Consider the following 18,077-nt stretch of genomic DNA (forward strand, 5'->3'; position numbering starts at 1 on the left):
CAAAAATTAATACAAGGAATAAACCTGCAGCAAAACTGAAAAAAATAATTTCACAAAAAAGACAAAAATCTTCAATATCAAGAATTAAACAGAAGATATCACAATAGATCTTGCAGCCACTAAAAGGATAATAACTGAATATTGTGAACAACGATGTGCTAATAAATTCAACAACTTAGAAGAAATAAACCAATTATCCCAACATTACAAACTGCCAAAATACAACCAAGATGAATTAGATAATATGAATAGCCCTATTATCATTTATAATTTTGAATTAATACTAAAAACCTCATATAAATAAAATCTAGAGACCCAGACAGTTTCTATGGAGAATTCTACTAAACATCTGAAAAAAAATTAGCACCAATTTTACATAATCTCTCCCAGAATACAGAAGAGAAGGACACTTACTAGCTCATTTTATGAAACCAGTATTACTCTAATACCAAAATGAGACAGTACAAAAAATAAAACTACAGACCAATATCAATCATAACCCTGATTCCAAAAATCTTCAAAAAATATTAGTAAATTGATTCTTCAATGGATAAAAGAATTATATACCATCAGGACTTCCCTGGTGGCGCAGTGGTTAAGAATCCACCTGCCAATGCAGGGGACATGGGTTCGAGCCCTGATCCGGGAAGATCCCACATGCCTTGGAGCAACTAAACCCATGCACCACAACTACTGAGCCTGTACTCTAGAGCCTGAGAGCCACAACTACTGATCCCTCGTGCCACAACTACTGAAGCCCATGTGCCTAGAGCCTGTGCTCCACAACAAGAGAAGCCACTGCAATGAGAAGCACACACACTGCAAAGAAGAGTAGCCCCCGCTCACTGCAACTAGAGAAAGCCCACACACAGCAACGAAGACCCAATAAAGCCAAAAATAAATAAATATATATATATTTTTTAAAAAGAATTATATACCATGATCAAGTGGTATTTATTCCAGGTATGCAAGGCTTCTTCAACAGTGAAAATCAATCAGCATGATAAAACATGTCCATTAGGCTAAATACTTGAAATTCTAATGCTCATCTCAATAGATATAGAAAAAGCATTTGAAAAAATCCAAGAAGCATTGATAATAAATTCTCAGAAATTTAAGAATAAACAGAACTGCCTCAATTTGAAAAACTGTATCTATAAAATATCTGTGGCATTAATTTTGTATCCTGCTACTTTACCAAATTCATTGATTAGCTCTAGGAGTTTTCTGGTAGCATCTTTAGGATTCTCTATGTATAGTATCATGTCATCTGCAAACAGTGACAGATTTACTTCTTCTTCTCCGATTTGGATTCCTTTTATTTCTTTTTCTTCTCTGATTGCTGTGGCTAAAACTTCCAAAACTACGTTGAATAATAGTGGTGAGAGTGGACAACCTTGTCTTGTTCCTGATCTTAGAGGAAATGGTTTCAGTTTTTCACCATTGAGAATGATGTTGGCTGTGGGTTTGTCATATATGGCCTTTATTATGTTGAGGTAAGTTCCCTCTATGCCTACTTTCTGGAGGGTTTTTATCATAAATGGGTGTTGAATTTTGTCGAAAGCTTTTTCTGCATCTATTGAGATGATCATATGGTTTTTTTCCTTCAGTTTGTTAATATAGTATATCACATTGATTGTTTTGTGTATACTGAAGAATCCTTGCATTCCTGGGATAAACCCCACTTGATCATGGTGTATGATCCTTTTAATGTGCTCTTGGGTTCTGTTTGCTAGTATTTTGTTGAGGATTTTCGTATCTATGTTCATCAGTGATATTGGCCTGTAGTTTTCTTTCTTTGTGACATCTTTTTCTGGTTTTGGTATCAGGGTGATGGTGGCCTCTTTGGGAGTGTTCCTCCCTCTGTTATATTTTGGAAGAGTTTGAGAAGGATAGGTGTTAGCTCTTCTCTAAATGTTTGATAGAATTCGCCTGTGAAGCCATCTGGTCCTGGGCTTTTGTTAGTTGGAAGAGTTTCAATCACAGTCTCAATTTCAGTGCTTGTGATTGGTCCGCTTATATTTTCTATTTCTTCCTGGTTCAGTGTTGGAAGGTTGTGCTGTTCTAAGAATTTGTCCATTTCTTCCAGGTTGTCCATTTTATTGGCATATAGTTGCTTGTAGTAATCTCTCATGATCCCTTGTATTTCTGCAGTGTCAGTTGTTACTTCTCCTTTTTCATTTCTAAGTCTATTGATTTGAGTTTTCTCCCTTTTTTTCTTAATGAGTCTGGCTAATGGTTTATCAATTTTGTTTATCTTCTCAAAGAACCAGCTTTTAGTTTTATTGATCTTTGCTACTGTTTCCTTCATTTCTTTTTCACTTATTTCTGATGTGATCTTTATGATTTCTTTCCTTCTGCTAAGTTTGGGGGTTTTTTTGTTCTTCTTTCTCTAATTGCCTTAGGTGTAAGGTTAGGCTGTTTATTTGAGATGTTTCTTGTTTCTTGAGGTAGGATTGTATTGGCAGAACACTCTATGACATAAATCACAGCAAGATCTTTTCTGACCCACCTCCTAAAGAAAGGGAAATAAGAACAAAAACAAACAAATGGGACCTAATGAAACTTGAAAGGCTTCTGCACAGCAAAGGAAAACACAAACAAGACAAAAAGACAACCCTCAGAATGGGAGAAAATATTTGCAAATGAAGCAACTGACAAAGGATTAATCTCCAAAATTTACAGCTCAATATCATGCAGCTCAATATCAAAAAGCAAACAACCCAATCCAAAAATGGGCAGAAGACCTAAATAGACATTTCTCCAAAGAAGATATACAGATTGCCAACAAACACATGAAAGAATGCTCAACATCACTAATCATTAGAGAAATGCAAATCAAACCTACAATGAGGTATCACCTCACACCAGTCAGAATGGCCATCATCAAAAAATCTACAAACAGTAAATGCTGGAGAGGGTGTGGAGAAAAGGAAACCCTCTTGTGCTGTTGGTGGGAATGTAAATTGATACAGCCACTAGGGAGAACAGTATGGAGGTTCCTTAAAAAATGAAAAATAGAACTACCATACGATCCAGCAATCCCACTACTGGGCATATACCCTGAGAAAACTATAATTCAAAAAGAGTCATGTGCCACAATGTTCATTGCAGCTCTATTTACAACAGTAAGGACATGGAAGCAACCTAAGTGTCCATCGACAGATGAATGGATAAAGAAGATGTGGTACATATATACAATGGAATATTACTCAGATATAAAAAGAAACAAAACTGAGTTATCTGTAGTGAGGTGGATGGACCTAGAGTCTGTCATACAGAGTGAAGTAAGTCAGAAAGAGAAAAACAAGTACCGTATGCTAACACATATATATGGAATCTAAAAACAAAAAACATGGTTCTGAAGAACCTAGGGGCAGGACAGGAATAAAAACGCAGATGTAGAGAATGGACTTGAGGACACGAGGAGGGGGCAGGGTAAGCTGGGACGAAGTGAGAGAGTGGCATGGACATATATACACTACCAAATGTAAAACAGATAGCTAGTGGGAAGCAGCCGCATAGCACAGGGAGATCAGCTCCGTGCTTTGTGACCACCTAGAGGGGTGGGATAGGGAGGGTGGGAGGAAGATGCAAGAGGGAGGAGATATGGGGATATATGTATATGTATAGCTGATTCACTTTTTTATAAAGCAGAGACTAACACACCATTGTAAAGCAATTATACTCCAATAAAAATGTTAAAAAAAAAACCTATGGCAAACCTTGCACTTAATGGTAGAGGACTGATTGCTTTCCCCCTAAGATCTAAAAGAAAGCAAGGACACCAACTTTTCTTTTTTTATTTTTTATTTTGTAAAGTTTTTAAATTTCACTTTTTGCTTTTCTTTTTTCTAGGTTTATTGAGCTATGATTGACATATAACATTGTGTAAGTTTGAGGTATACAATGTGATGATTTTACATACACATATATGGTGAAATGATTACCACAATAAGGTTACTTAACATATCCATCACCTCACATACTTACCTTTTCTTTTTGGTTAGAACTTTCTTCTTCTGTAGCAACTTTCAATTATACAATAGAGTATTATTAACTATAGTCACCATGTTATATATTAGTTCCCCAAACTTATTCATCTTATAACTGTAAGCTTATTCCCTTTGACCATCTTACCCATTTCCCCCCACCTCCCTCTTCCCCAGATACCACTGATCTACTCTGTTTCTAAGATTCAGCTTTTTTAGATTCCACGTATCAGTGAGATTATACAGTATTTGTCTTTGTCTGACTTATTTTACTTCGCATAATGCCCTTAAAGTTCATCCATGCTGCTGTAAATGTCAGGATTTCCTTCTCTTTTATGGGTGAATACTATTCTATTGATAAATATACCACATTTTCTTTCAGCATTCATCAGTATATGGACATTTACATTGTTTCCATGTCTTGATATTGTAAATATTGTTGCAGTGAACATGGAGGTGCAGATATCTTTTCAAGATAGTGATTTCATTTTCTTTGTATATATACACAGGAGTGGAATTGCTGGATCATATAGTAGTTCTGTTTTTCATTTTTAAAGGAATCTGTATACTATTTTCTATACTGGCTACACCAATTTACATTCCCACCAACAGTGCACAAGCCTTCCCTTTCCTCCACATCTTTGTCAGCAATTGTTACCTCTTGTCTTTTTGATAATAGCCATTCTAACATGTGTGAGGTGATATCTCATAGTGGTTTAGATACACATTTCCCTGATGATTAGTGATGTTGAACACCTTTTCATGTACCTGTTGGTCATTTCTTTGCCTTATTTGGAAAAATGTCTATTCAGGTCCTTTGCCCATTTTTAAATTGGATTATTTGTTTTTATACTATTGAGCTGCATGACTTCCTTATATATTTTGGATATTAACCCCTTGTCAGATATATGATTTGTAAATACTTTCTCACATTTCATAGGTTGCCTTTTCATTTTGTTGATCTTTCTCTTCTGTGCAGAAGATTTTAGTTTGATGTAGTCCCTCTTGTTTATTTTTAATTTTATTCCTTATGCATTTGGAGTCATATACAAAAAATCATTGCCATGACCAGTTTTAAGGAGGTTTTTCCCTATGTTGTCTTCTAGCAGTTTTATGGTTTTAAGTCTTATGTTTAAGTCTTTAATCCATTTTGAATTAATTTTTGTGAGTGTGTACTATAGAGGTCCAACCTTATGCTTCTGCATGTGAATGTCCTGTTTCTCAAACCCTGTTTATTAAAGATACTATTTTTCCCTATTGTGAATTCCTGGATCCCTTGCCAAATATTAACTGACCACATATACATTAATTTATTACTGGGCTCTTGATTCTGTTCCATTGGTCTATGTATCTGTTTTTATATCACTACCATACTGTTTTGATTACTATAGCTTTATGCTGTAGTTTGAAATCAGAACCTGTGATGCCTCCAGATTTTTTATCCTTTATCAAAATTGCTTTGCGTATTCAGGGTCTTTTGTGGTTCCACATGAATTTTAGGATTGTTGCTTCTATTTCTGGAAAAAAATGCCATAGAAATTTCGATAGAGGTTGCATTGAACATATAAATGGTCTAAGTTTTAAGGATCTTTTAATAATATGAATTTTTGTGATCCATGAACACGTGATATTTTTCCATTTATTTGTGTCTTCAGTTTCTTTTATAAAAGTCTTATAGTTCTCAGTGTATAAATCTTTCACCTCCTTGGTTAATTTTATTCCACATTATTTCTTTGTTTTTGATGTTATTATGAATGATTTTTTTTTTCTTTTTCACATAGTTCATTGTTAGTGTATAGAAATGAAACTGATTTTTGTTTATGCATTTTTATCCTGCAATTTTATTTAATTTGTTGACTAGTTTAAATAGGTTTTGGCGGTATCTTTAGAATTTTCTGCATATGGTATCACATCTTTTTTTTTCTTACTTTATAAAAAAATTTATTCAAAATGGATAGTGTACTTAAATTATAAAATTATAACAGTTAAAGTGCTATTACCAAAAGACAAGATAATGATTGTTGAGGAACCTTAAAGAAAGTGTCCTCAGCTAGTGACTGATCTGTAAGTATCTTTCCCAGTCAGAAGTATCAATGCTGTCTGGCATTCAGTTATTTATTCATGTGTTCATTCATTCATTTATGTCACTCTTCTTGGAGAAGTTCAAAACACCAGAAAATGAAGTGTTTGTTCTTCTCCAGCCACTGCATCTGCTGATCTGTCATCACGTTAATCTTGCAGAGGAGGTTAACACAGAACCTCGGATGGGGTACCCTTGTGGTGCACTAAGCACACTGCATTGGCTGAATTATGGCAAGAAAGTAGGGAGACAGCTATGACTAGCTCCCCAGATACCTCTTCTGCACTGTTTCACAGATAGGATTCCTTTGAATTTTTAAATTTTTATTTTCATTATAATTCATTTTTTCATTTAAATTCATTAAGGTATAGGGTTTTTTTTGTTTTTTGAATTTTCTTTATTTTTTTATACAGGTTTTTATTAGTTATCCATTTTATACATATTAGTGTATATATGTCAATCCCAATCTCCCAATTCATCACACCACCATCTTTAGAATTTTCTGCACATGGTATCACATCATCTGCAAAGAGAGACAATTTTACTTCTTACTTTCCAATTTAGATGCCTTATATTGATATTTCTTTTTCTTGTCTGATTACTCTGGGTAGGAATTACAGTATATGTTAAATAGAAGTGGTAAGAGTGGGCACCCTTATCTTATTCCTGATCTTTGAGGAAAAGCTGTCAACCTTTTACCATTGAGTATGATGTTAGCTGTGGCCTTGTCATATATGGCCTTTATGATTTTGAGGTAGTCCATTCTATACCCATTTTTAAAAGAAATTTTATCATGAAAGGATGCTTAGTTTTGTGCAATTTTTCTTCTGAACATATTGTGATGATCACATGATTTTTATTTTTCATTCTATTAATGTAATGTATCATATTTTTGATTTGCATATGTTGAAACATGCATCCCAGGTTTGGATCCCAGTTGATCAAGGCATATGATCTTTTCAATATACTGTTGAACTTGGTTTGCTAGTATTTTGTTGAGGATTTTGCATCTATGTTCATTAGGGATATCAGTATATAGTAGTTTTTTTGTTTTTGTAGTGTCCTTATCTGGCTTCTGTATCAGTGTAATGCTGGCCTCATAAAATTAGTCTGAAGTGTTTCCTCCTCTTCAGTTTTTTGGAAGAGATTGAGAAGCATTGGTATTAATTCTTTTTAAAGGCTTGGTAGAAATCACCAGTGAAACCGCTTGCTCCTGGACTTTTCATTGTTGGGAGGTTTTTTATTTTTGATTCACTCTACTTACTCATTATTGATCTCTTCACATTTTCTGTTTCTTCATGGTTTAGTCTTGGTAGGCTGTATTTTTAGGAATTTATCAATTTCTTCTAGTTCATCCAATTTGTTTGTATATAGTTATTCATAGCAGTCTCTTATGGTCCCTCATATGTATGTGATATATGTTGTGTTAAAGTTTGTCAGTTTTGTTTATCTTTTCAAAGAACCAACTCTTTATTTTCTTAATCTTTCCTATCATTTTCCTAGTCTATATTTCATTTATTTCTTTATTATTTCCTCATTCCTACTAACATTGAGCTTAGTTTGTTCTTCTGTTTCTAGTCCTTTGAGCTGTATTGCTCGGTTATTTATTTGAGATTTTCCTTTTTTTGAAGTATGCATTTAGAGCTGTAAATTTTCCTCTTAAAGTTGCTTTTGAGTCATATCATAAGTTTTGGTATTTTGTGTTTCCATTTTCATTTGTCCCAAGATGTTTCGTTACTTCTCTTTTGATTTCTTCTTTGACCCATTGGTTGTTTAGCAGTGTATTGCTTAATTCTACATATCTGTTTATTTTCCAGCTTTCCTCCTGTTATTGCTTTCTATTTTCATAACTTGTGGTCAGAAATGATATTCGATATAATTCCTATCTTTTTGAATTTGTTTAGACTTGTTTTGTAACCTAACACATAACCTATCCTAGAATATTTTCTGTGTGTGCTTGAGAAAAATGTATATTTTGTTGCTGTTGGACGGAACGTTCTGTATATTTATATTATGGTTATTTGATCTATACTGTTGTTCAAATCTCCTGTTTCCTTACTGATTCTGTCTGGATGATCTAGCCATTATTGAGAATGGGATAATAAAGTTCCCCAACTATTATTATATTGTTTATTTTTCCTTTTTGTTCTCTTAGTATTGGCTTTATATATTTAGGTGCTTTGCTGTTGGGTGCATAAATATTTACAATTGTCATATCTTCTTGATGAATCAACCCCTGCATTATTATATAATGGCCACCATGGTCTCTTGTGACGATTTGTAGCTTAAAGTCTATTTTGTCTGATATAAGCATAGCAAACTCTCCTTTCTTTTGGCTACCATTTGCTTGGAATATCTTTTTTTATTCCCTTCATTCTCAGGCTATGTGTGTCCTTAAAGCTAGAGTGAGTCTCCCCTGGGCACCGTATCACTGGAGCTTATATTTTTATCCATTTATCCATTCTATGTGTTTTGATGTGAGAGTTTAATCTACTTACATTTAAAGTAATTAGTGATAGGTAAGGACTACTGTTGTCATTTGATTGTTTTCTAACTGTTCTATAGACCCTATGCTCCTTTCTTCCTCTCTTCCTATATTCTTTTTGGAAAATTGATGACTTTTTTTGGCAGAATGCTTTGACTCTTTATCATAACCTTTTGTGTATCTACTACAGGTTTTTCCTTTGTGGTTACCATGAGGCTTACATAAAATATAATATCCTATTTTAAGATAGTAAGAACTTAACCTCAATAGCATACAGAAACTTTATACTTTTACTGCTACACTCCTCAGATTTTATGTTATTGATGTTACAATTTACATCTTTTTTTATAGTGTGTCCAATAACAAATTATTGTAGTTATGATTATTTCAAATACCTTTGTTTGTAACTGTTATGTTATTGTTGTGATTTATGCACCACCACTACAATATTAAAGAATCTAACTTTGCCTGTATATTTACCTTTACCAGTACATTTTACCCATTAATATATTCTTATGATATTCATTAGCATCCTTTCAATTCAGCTGTAAGAACTCCTGTTAATATTTCTTGTAAGGCAGGTCTAGTGTCAATGAACTCCCTCAGCTTTTGTTTCTTTGGGAAAGCCTTTATTTCTCCTTCATTTCTGAAGGAGAGCTTTTCTGTGTATAGCATTCTTGGTTGACAGTATTTTTTTTTCTTTCAAAATTTTGCATAAATTTTCCCACTCTTTTCTGGTCTGCAAAGTTTCTGATGAGAAGTCTACATGTAGTGTTATGGTAGCTCCTTTGTATGTGACAAGTTGCTTTTCTTCTGCTGTTTTCAAAATTCTCTTCATCTTGAATTTTGACAACTTAATTACAATGTGTCCTGTTGTAGCCCTTTTCAGATTCAACATATTTCAGATTCTTTGAGCTTCATGAATCTGGATGTCCATGTCTCTCCCTAATTTTGGAAGAGTTTTCAGTGATTATTCCCTTAAATATTCTTTTTCTCGTCTTCATCTGGAATTTTCAAAATGTTATTTCTTTTGATGATGTCCCATACATCCCATAGACCTTCTTAATTCCTTTCCTTCTTTTAAATTTTTTTCTCCTCTAATGGAATAATTTCAAAGGATCTTATTCAAGGTCATTGAGTCTTTCTTCTGCTTGTTTGAGTCTGCTCTTGAAGCTCTCTATTGAATTTTTCAGTTCAGTCATTGTATTTGTCAGCTGTAGGATTTTTGTTTGTTTTGTGACTTTTTTTTTCTTTGTTGAACTTCTCAGTTTGTTCATGCATGTTTTCCTATATTCATTTAGTTGTTTTTCTTTCTTCCTGTCATTCAATGAACTCCTTTAAGAGGATTATTCTGAACTGTTTTTCAGACATTTCATTGATCTCCACTTCTTTAGGTTCTGTAGTTGAAACTATTAGTTTCGTTTACTTGCATCATATCTACTTGATTACTTGTATCTTCACATTGGTATCTATACATTTAAGTAAGCATTCTTCTTTTCCAGAATTTACATGTTTGCAATGAACAGGACTGCTGGATGTGCTCCACAATCCAATCAGGTGTGGCCACTAGCAGGTCTCTGCAAGTACCTCTTGTCAGGCGGGATTGCAGTCTGTTTTCTGGCATGGTGGTGCCAGTGATTGGACTGTGTGATTGGGCAGGACTGTGGGCTGGGCTCCTCAATTGTTCCTGGTTGAGTGAGGCCTCAGGCGGTTCTCCCTAAACGATGGTGCTACTGGCTGGACCCCACATTTAGGCAGGACTGCAGGCTGGGTTTTTTGTCATGTGGGGCCTTAGGTTGTGCTTTGTGATAAGGTGGGGACACAGGCTGTTCCCCAAATTTGGGTAGGGTCACAGGCTGTACTTTAGGATTAGATAGGTCAGTGGCTGTGCTCTGCTGAAGGATAAGGTCACTGGCCAGAATTTCTGGTCAGTCAGGGCCTCCAGCTGTATCCTGACATTGGGTAGGGCTTGAGATTGAGTGCAGTGCTCAGGCATCATCTCTGTCCAGGGTATGTTTAATAATCAGGCAGGGCTGTAGTTTGGGTTTTGCTGATGAGCAAGGTTGTAGGTTGGGCTCTGTAGCTAAGTGGAACTGCAGGCTGAACTCCAAAGTTGTTCAGGGTCACTGACTGTTCATTGTAAAACTACGTTCAATAATTGGGTGGGGCTGCTGGCTTGCCTGCCTTCCCACGTGAGGCAACAGAATGGACTCCACAGTTTTCCTGGTTCTCTGACCAGCTTTCTGGTCAGGACATACTGGAGGCTATGCTCTGCTGTTGAGAAAGACTTCAAACTTGGTTCTCTGCTTGGGCAGGATCATAGGATGGGCTCCACAGACAGTACTGTCTGAAACTAGGGAACCAAACCAGGTACAATGGCTAACCATGCTCCCTTGCCAGATGGGGTCACCACCTCAGCTCTGAACATGGGCAGAGTCACTGGCTAGGATCTCTGATCAGCCACTGCTTCCACTGGGAATGCCATCTGGTGAGATCTGAGCCCTGGTTGCTGTAAATCTTTCTTCCTTCTCAGTTTCTCTCTGATTCCCGGTTGTTAAACTCTACAGATTCCCTCAGTGATCCCCATAAGAGAAGACCTGCTTGAGCCTCCTAGGAAGCATTCCACAATGCTGGGGAAGCTGTATTTCCATCTTGGGATCTCTTTTCCTACTGGATATATCATAGCCCTAGATAGGCCCTTTTAATGAGCCTCTGTGCCAACCTAGGTGAAACGGCTCATTTTACTTTCTAATGTGGTTCACCTTGGTCTCTGTTGTCCAGAGGGGGTGTTTCAGCTTTACCTCCTGGTTCTGGGATTTTCACAATGGTGTGTTATCTATGGATAGTTGCTAGTTGGTATTCTTGTGAGGAGGACTAATGCCAGGATTAATCTATATCACAATCTTGATGACTTGAACTTAGTCAATGTTTTTATTATTTATTACATACTTTTCAACCTATAAATGATGTATTTTCATCGAGTTGTCTAAGCTTAGCAGTTGTGTATCATTTGCAAATTTGTTTCAACTTTCTCAGTCTTCACCGAAGTCACTGATCAACACAGATTGCTTGTCTCCTCTAGTCCATTGTTATTGCATGAAGAATGTATAAACCACTGACTTGGAGTCTGCATCTTTATTTATTTTCTTAGCAGCAACTACAGGTTTAAATAGAACTCCTAATGTTCTTTTATTTTTCTCAAGACTTGATTTATATCTGGAGGAAACAGCTGTGCCACCACTGCCAGTGATGCCCTTCCACCACTTTTATTCAACATAGTATTGGAAGTTCTAGCCACAATAATACAGCAAGAAAAATAAGTAAAAGGCATACAGATTGCAAAGGAAGACACAAAACTGTTATTGTTTGTATACGACATGATTATCTATGTAGAAAATCTCAAATAAATTACGCAAAGTTCTTAGAACTAATAAGTGAATACAGCAAGGTAACAAGATACAAGATCAGCAAGCAAAAATCAATTGCATTTCTATGTACCCACAGTTAATGTGTAGAAATAGAAATTAAAAATACAATACCATTTACAATCCCTCCAGAGAAAATTAAATACTTACATATAAACAACACAAAACATGTGCAGAATATACATGCTAAAAATTGCAAATTGATAATAAAGAAACCAAAGAATACTAAAACAATATGACTAACATACCACATTATTGGATTGGAACATGTGAATTCTCTCCAAATTGACCTATAGGGTTAATGAAGTAACTATCAAATTTTAGCAAGGCTTTTGTAGATATGGACAAACTAATCTTAAAATTTATACAGAAAACTAGAATAGCTGAAATCATCTTGACAGAGAAGAATAATATGGGAGGAATCACTCCACTCAATATTAAGGCTTACTGTATAGCTACAGTAATGAAAACCGTGTGATATTATAGAGGGATAAAACACAGATAAATGAAATATAGTAAATAAAACCCAGAAATTTACCCACAAAAGTATGTCCAACTCATTTTGGACAAAAAGGAAAATGCATTAAATGAATAAAGGATGAACTTTTAAACAAAATGATTATGGACATCCATTGGCAAACAAACAACAAAAAAAACCCAAAAATACCTCAACCTAAATTGAGACATCTTATACAAAAAGTAACCTAAAATGGATCATGAACTTTAACGATAAATATAAAACTATAAAACTTTTAGTAAAAAGCATAGGAGAATAATTTTAGGGATCTAGAGTTTTGTGAAGAATTCTTAAGACTTGACAACAAAAATATTATCTATAAAAGGGAAAAAATGATAGTTTGGAACTCATCAAGATTAAATAATTTTTCTCTGTGAAAGAATCTGTACAGAAGATGAAAAGACAAGCTGAATACTGGGAGAAATTACTTTCAAATCACATATTCAGTAAGGGAATTATATGCAGAATATATAAAGAACTGTCTAATATTAGCAGTAAGCAAACAATCTAATTAGAAAATGGGCAAAGGGCATGAACGTATTTTCCACCAGACAAGATTTACAGATGGCATATAAGTACATGAAAAGATTTTCAGTATCATTGGTACCAGAAAATGCAAATTAAAACCATATTTAGACCCCACTAAACAGTTATGAGAGGCTCAAATAAAAAAAAATAGTAACAAAACCAAAAATGGTGGTGAGGATACAGAGAAAGTAGATTGCTCATATGTTGCTCTTGGGAATGTAAAATGGTACAATGACTGTGGAAAATAGTTTTGTAGTTTCTTTTAAAACAAAACATGCAATTGCCAAACAACCCAGCAATTCAACTTCATTTCTCAGAAAAATGAAAACACAAATTTATTTTTAAAAAAACAACACCCTACACAAATGTTCCTATAAGTTTTAATAGTCAAAAACTAGAATCAGCCCAGATGTCTTTCAACAGGTGAATGGTTAAACAACATGTGGTATGCCCATTCCATTTTTGATGGTTAATTTTTATGTGTCAAATTGACTAGGCCAGAGGGGGTCCAGACATTTGGTCAAACATTATTCTGAGTTTTAATGTGAAGATGGTTCTGAATGAGATTAACATTTGAATTAATAGATTAATTAAAGCAGGTTGCCCACTCTAATGTGGGTGGACCCATCCAATCAGTTGAAAACCTGAATAAAACAAGAAGGCTAATTTTCCCACACGTAAGAGGCAATTCTTCCTGCCTGACTGTCTTTGAGCTGTGATACAGATTTTTCCCTGCCTTTGGAATTAAACAGAAACATTGACTCTTCCTGGGTCTCCAGCATACAGGCCTTTGGACTGGAACTACATCAGTGGGTCTCTGAGCTTACAGTCCTTCAAACTTGGTGTAGATCCACACCATCCAGCTTGTGGACTGCAGATTTTGGGACTTTTAAACTACTATACCTGCATTAGTCAATCCCTTATAATAAGTAAGTATGCAATAAGTAAGTATATTCTATTGTTTTTGTTTCTCTGGTGAACCTTGACTAATACAGATTTTGGTACAAAGACTGGTTCTAGAGGAACTGAATCTCAAGAATGAGCTTTCTGAATTAGTTCTGAGGTTTCTGGAATTGGCACTCTAATTTCATTACATTTAAAGATGTTAATGACAATTTCCAGTAGTAAAGAAAATACTGACTGTGCAAGATGTAATCTGGCAATGGAGGCATGCAAAATATCATCATTGGATACTCCTAATCAATCACGTATGAGTTACACAAGGATCTGTGTAACTGTGTATATGATACTTTGGGACATTTTTCTCAAACTAACGAATATGATGAGATTGGCTGTTTTCTCCTAATGCTGCTAGACAAAGTGGGGAAAGAAAAAGATGAGCTAGGGATTTAAATTCCTAGCTCAAGTGCTGTAAAAACGATTTGAAATCTTCTGTATGTGCCCTAAAGAAGACACATATCTCCTACAGCTACAGGTCTGAGATTGCTGAAAAATCAAATGCAGAACTTGGTCCTGTGACGGGCTCAATTAAAATGCAAATCGAACTCCCAGCCTCATAGGTAGTCTGCTGTTAAAGTGAAGGCATTGGCTTGGGAGGAGTAGGATCCTTAAAGTTGGGATATGGATTTACAGAAAGTCTGTGATGAAGCTGGGGACATTGAACCTCTAAATTCTAAGTCTTCTTTGCCAGTGGAAAAGGCCTCTCTTTCCCCAGTGGAAGCATCCTCTCCACCCCCTTCTGATAGGATTAACCCTGAATTGCCTGAAGAAACTTTAATGGCTTTCTGAAGGCAGTTAGCATGCAAGACACTGCTGTGTCTCCTTAGGACCTATCTCCAACATTCTTCTTTGCTTCTAGACTTATAACTAGACTCAAGTCCCAGCAGACCTCTAAGGGTGAGGTATAAAGTGTGACCCAATAGGAAGTGTACTACACTCCAAAAGAAATAGTTGAGTTTTCTAATTTCTACAGGCAGAAATCTGGGGAACATGTATAGGGATAGATACTAACAGTGTGAGATAACGGTGGAAAGAACATAAAGTTGAATCAGGCTGAATATAACAATATAAGTTCACTGAGAACCCTGAGTAATATACCATAGAACACTTCTCAACAAAAAAGGGGCAAGAACTACTGATGCATATAACAACTTAGATGAATATCCATGAAATTACGGTGAGATAAATAAGTCAATCTTAAAAGTTCCCATAGTTTGATTTGATTTGTTTGTTTGTTTCTTTTCCCATACTTTGTTTGTTTTCCCATATTTTGTTTGATTCCATTTATTTAACATCCTTGAAATGACAGAATTATAGAAATGGACAACAGAATAGTGGTAGATCGGGGTTACAGAGAGAGGATGTTTGGATGTGGAGGAGAGATTTTCAAAGGGCAATAGTATGGAAACATGATTATGTAACTGTCCTGTATTCTGACTCTGAATACAAAAACCTGCACATGTGAGAAAATGTCACAGAATTAAGTACAAACATATAAACACATAATCATTGAAATGAGAAAAAGTAAATCTAAATAAATATGAATAAATACGAATAAAATCAATGTCAATATCCTGGTTGTAATATTGTAATATATTTTTCCAAGATGTTACCATTGGGGTTAACTGGGTAAAGGGTACATGGGATTTCTCTATATTATTTCATAAAATTGCATGTGAATGAACCTATAACTTTTCCAAAATAAACATTTTAATTTAAAAAAATGAAAAGAAGCACACACCAAAACAAAACACAAACATCAACCAGAAGAAGTTAATGGCTAAATCTAGAAAAATTTCAGGAACAAAATAATTATAGTACTGAATTTTAACCTATAGAATAAATTAAGTACCCATAAGTCCACACTAATATAAATACATATATACATGCTGGAGAAGAGAGTGCTCTTCCTTACAATAGGTATCAAGTTAATAAATGTAAAGAAAAGAGGGAGATAGAGAATCAACATTAGGCAAACACCACGGTAATAGACTCTGCAGATGTGAAACTCCAATGGTTGCTAAAATTAGTGGGTACAAGTTTGAGGAGAAATAGAATTTGCAAAGTCTCAAAATATCACCCCCAAAATACTTACCGACTATAATGGAAAAGTTAGTCACTTTACATTGGAAAAACTTAAATAGACACCAACTTAATCAAGTGAGCAAGGTAAACATCACCAGTAATAAGATATGTGGACATCATGAACCCCTTGATATAGTGCACTAAGAAAGATATAATGTCATTTATGTAGTACTCTTACCAAAAATAAATAACCTGCCTCCAATCATTAAAAAAATCTAAATTGAGAGATATTCTACAAAATAGCAGATTGTTGTCCTTCAAAAGTGATAAAAGTCATGAAAGACATGGGCAAATCAAAGAACTGCTACAAGTTGAAGGAGACTAAGGAGAAATAACAACCAAAAGCAATCTGGGATCCTGGATAGAATCCTGGTACCAATATGAAGAACAGTTGGAAATTTGGTGAAACTAGCATGTCTACAGTTGATAGTTGATAATATTGCAGTTAATAATAAAATATATACATAGAATTAATAATAATAATAGTAATACCATTAATAATACTGTACTAATGTCATTTATTTGTTCTTGGTAACTATACAATAATTGTGTAAGAGGTTAGCATTAGGGGAAGGAGGATGAAGGATAAAAGAACACTTTGTACTATTTTTTACTGTTCTGTATGTATAAAATTAGCTAAAATGAAAAAAAATGAGCCACCATATTTTTACTTTTGCTCCAATTGAGAAATAATTATTTTATGGTTTTCTGTCAGAACATTAGGCTGACGGATTGTAACATTTCTGTCTCCCTTTTCCTCATAAAGCAGCTATTCACATCCCTTTCTCTAACTCAATCCCCAAATATAAAGCTTCCCCTCCAAATAGTTCATATTCTTCAGGGATTGGCATCTAATTGATTTGAATCAATCAATACATCTAATCCCTTGACCACAATGGTCAATTCAGGGATGTATATCTAAGCCAATGTGAAAGAATAAGACACAAGAAGGTATTTCTGGAGGCTTCTTGGTCCCATTAATATGCTGGATGCTGTAGTTTAAAGAGGTAATATGTGGTACTATTATAGCCATTTCTGATAACATGAAGGGAACTTGACTGAAAATGAGGCTGACATACTGGGTAGGACAGATGCAAGATAATTGCAAAGAATCTGAAAAGGAGCCCTGATAATGTTGCAGTGCCTAAAACTAGATATAGCTTCAGAGCATAGAGCCATTCATTCATATAATCTGATGAATTTCCTTTTTTATTAAGGATAGTTTGGGATGGATTTTGTGACTTGTAATATAAAAACTCCTAAATGACAGTTCACATTACACATTATTACTATTCCTTATGAACCCTTGCACAGTGTTAGAATCTTTATTCACCCAGTGCAACTATAAATTAATTAGAGTTGGCATATAAAATGCAACCTACTTTTTATCCCTGACCTTAGTATGTGTCAGACACTGTACCAGATGCTATGAAGGATACATAGATGAATGTGAGAGAGTTCCTGCTCTCCAGGAATGGCTGGTTAACCACAGAAGTTAACACGTTTACACAAAAACTATAAGGTAGAAAATTTTACAGTCATAAGAAACTACAGATAAAATGCTATAAACTTTCAGAAAACTATAGGATTACTTATGGCTCAGTAGATCAGGAAAGACTAAATGGGAGAGGTAGCATTTGAGCATGGCCTTGAGGAGAGAGGGAAACTTAGATATATGGATATGGAGGAAGGCAGTCAAATAATAGAGAAAAACGTTAGCAAAATCTTAGAGGCTTCCTTCAACAAGAGTATTTCGAATTTTTTTTTCTTTTTTAATATGTATAATAGTTTTGTGTAAGATTTTAAATAAAGTTGGGGTTTCTATGCAATTTTTAAAAAGTAGGATATCAGTGATGCAATTCAAACTTTTATTTTCACATAATAAAGGCCTGGAAGTGGGAGAGTAACTTAGACAAGGTCACTGAGTTAATGGCAGAACCACTGTTAGTATGTGAGAATCAAAGGATAGAGTGAACAATGGTCAAGTTTTGTTTTGAATCCTACC

This window comes from Eschrichtius robustus, chromosome X, assembly GCF_028021215.1.
Source record: "Eschrichtius robustus isolate mEscRob2 chromosome X, mEscRob2.pri, whole genome shotgun sequence".
NCBI classification, from domain to species: Eukaryota; Metazoa; Chordata; class Mammalia; order Artiodactyla; family Eschrichtiidae; genus Eschrichtius; species Eschrichtius robustus.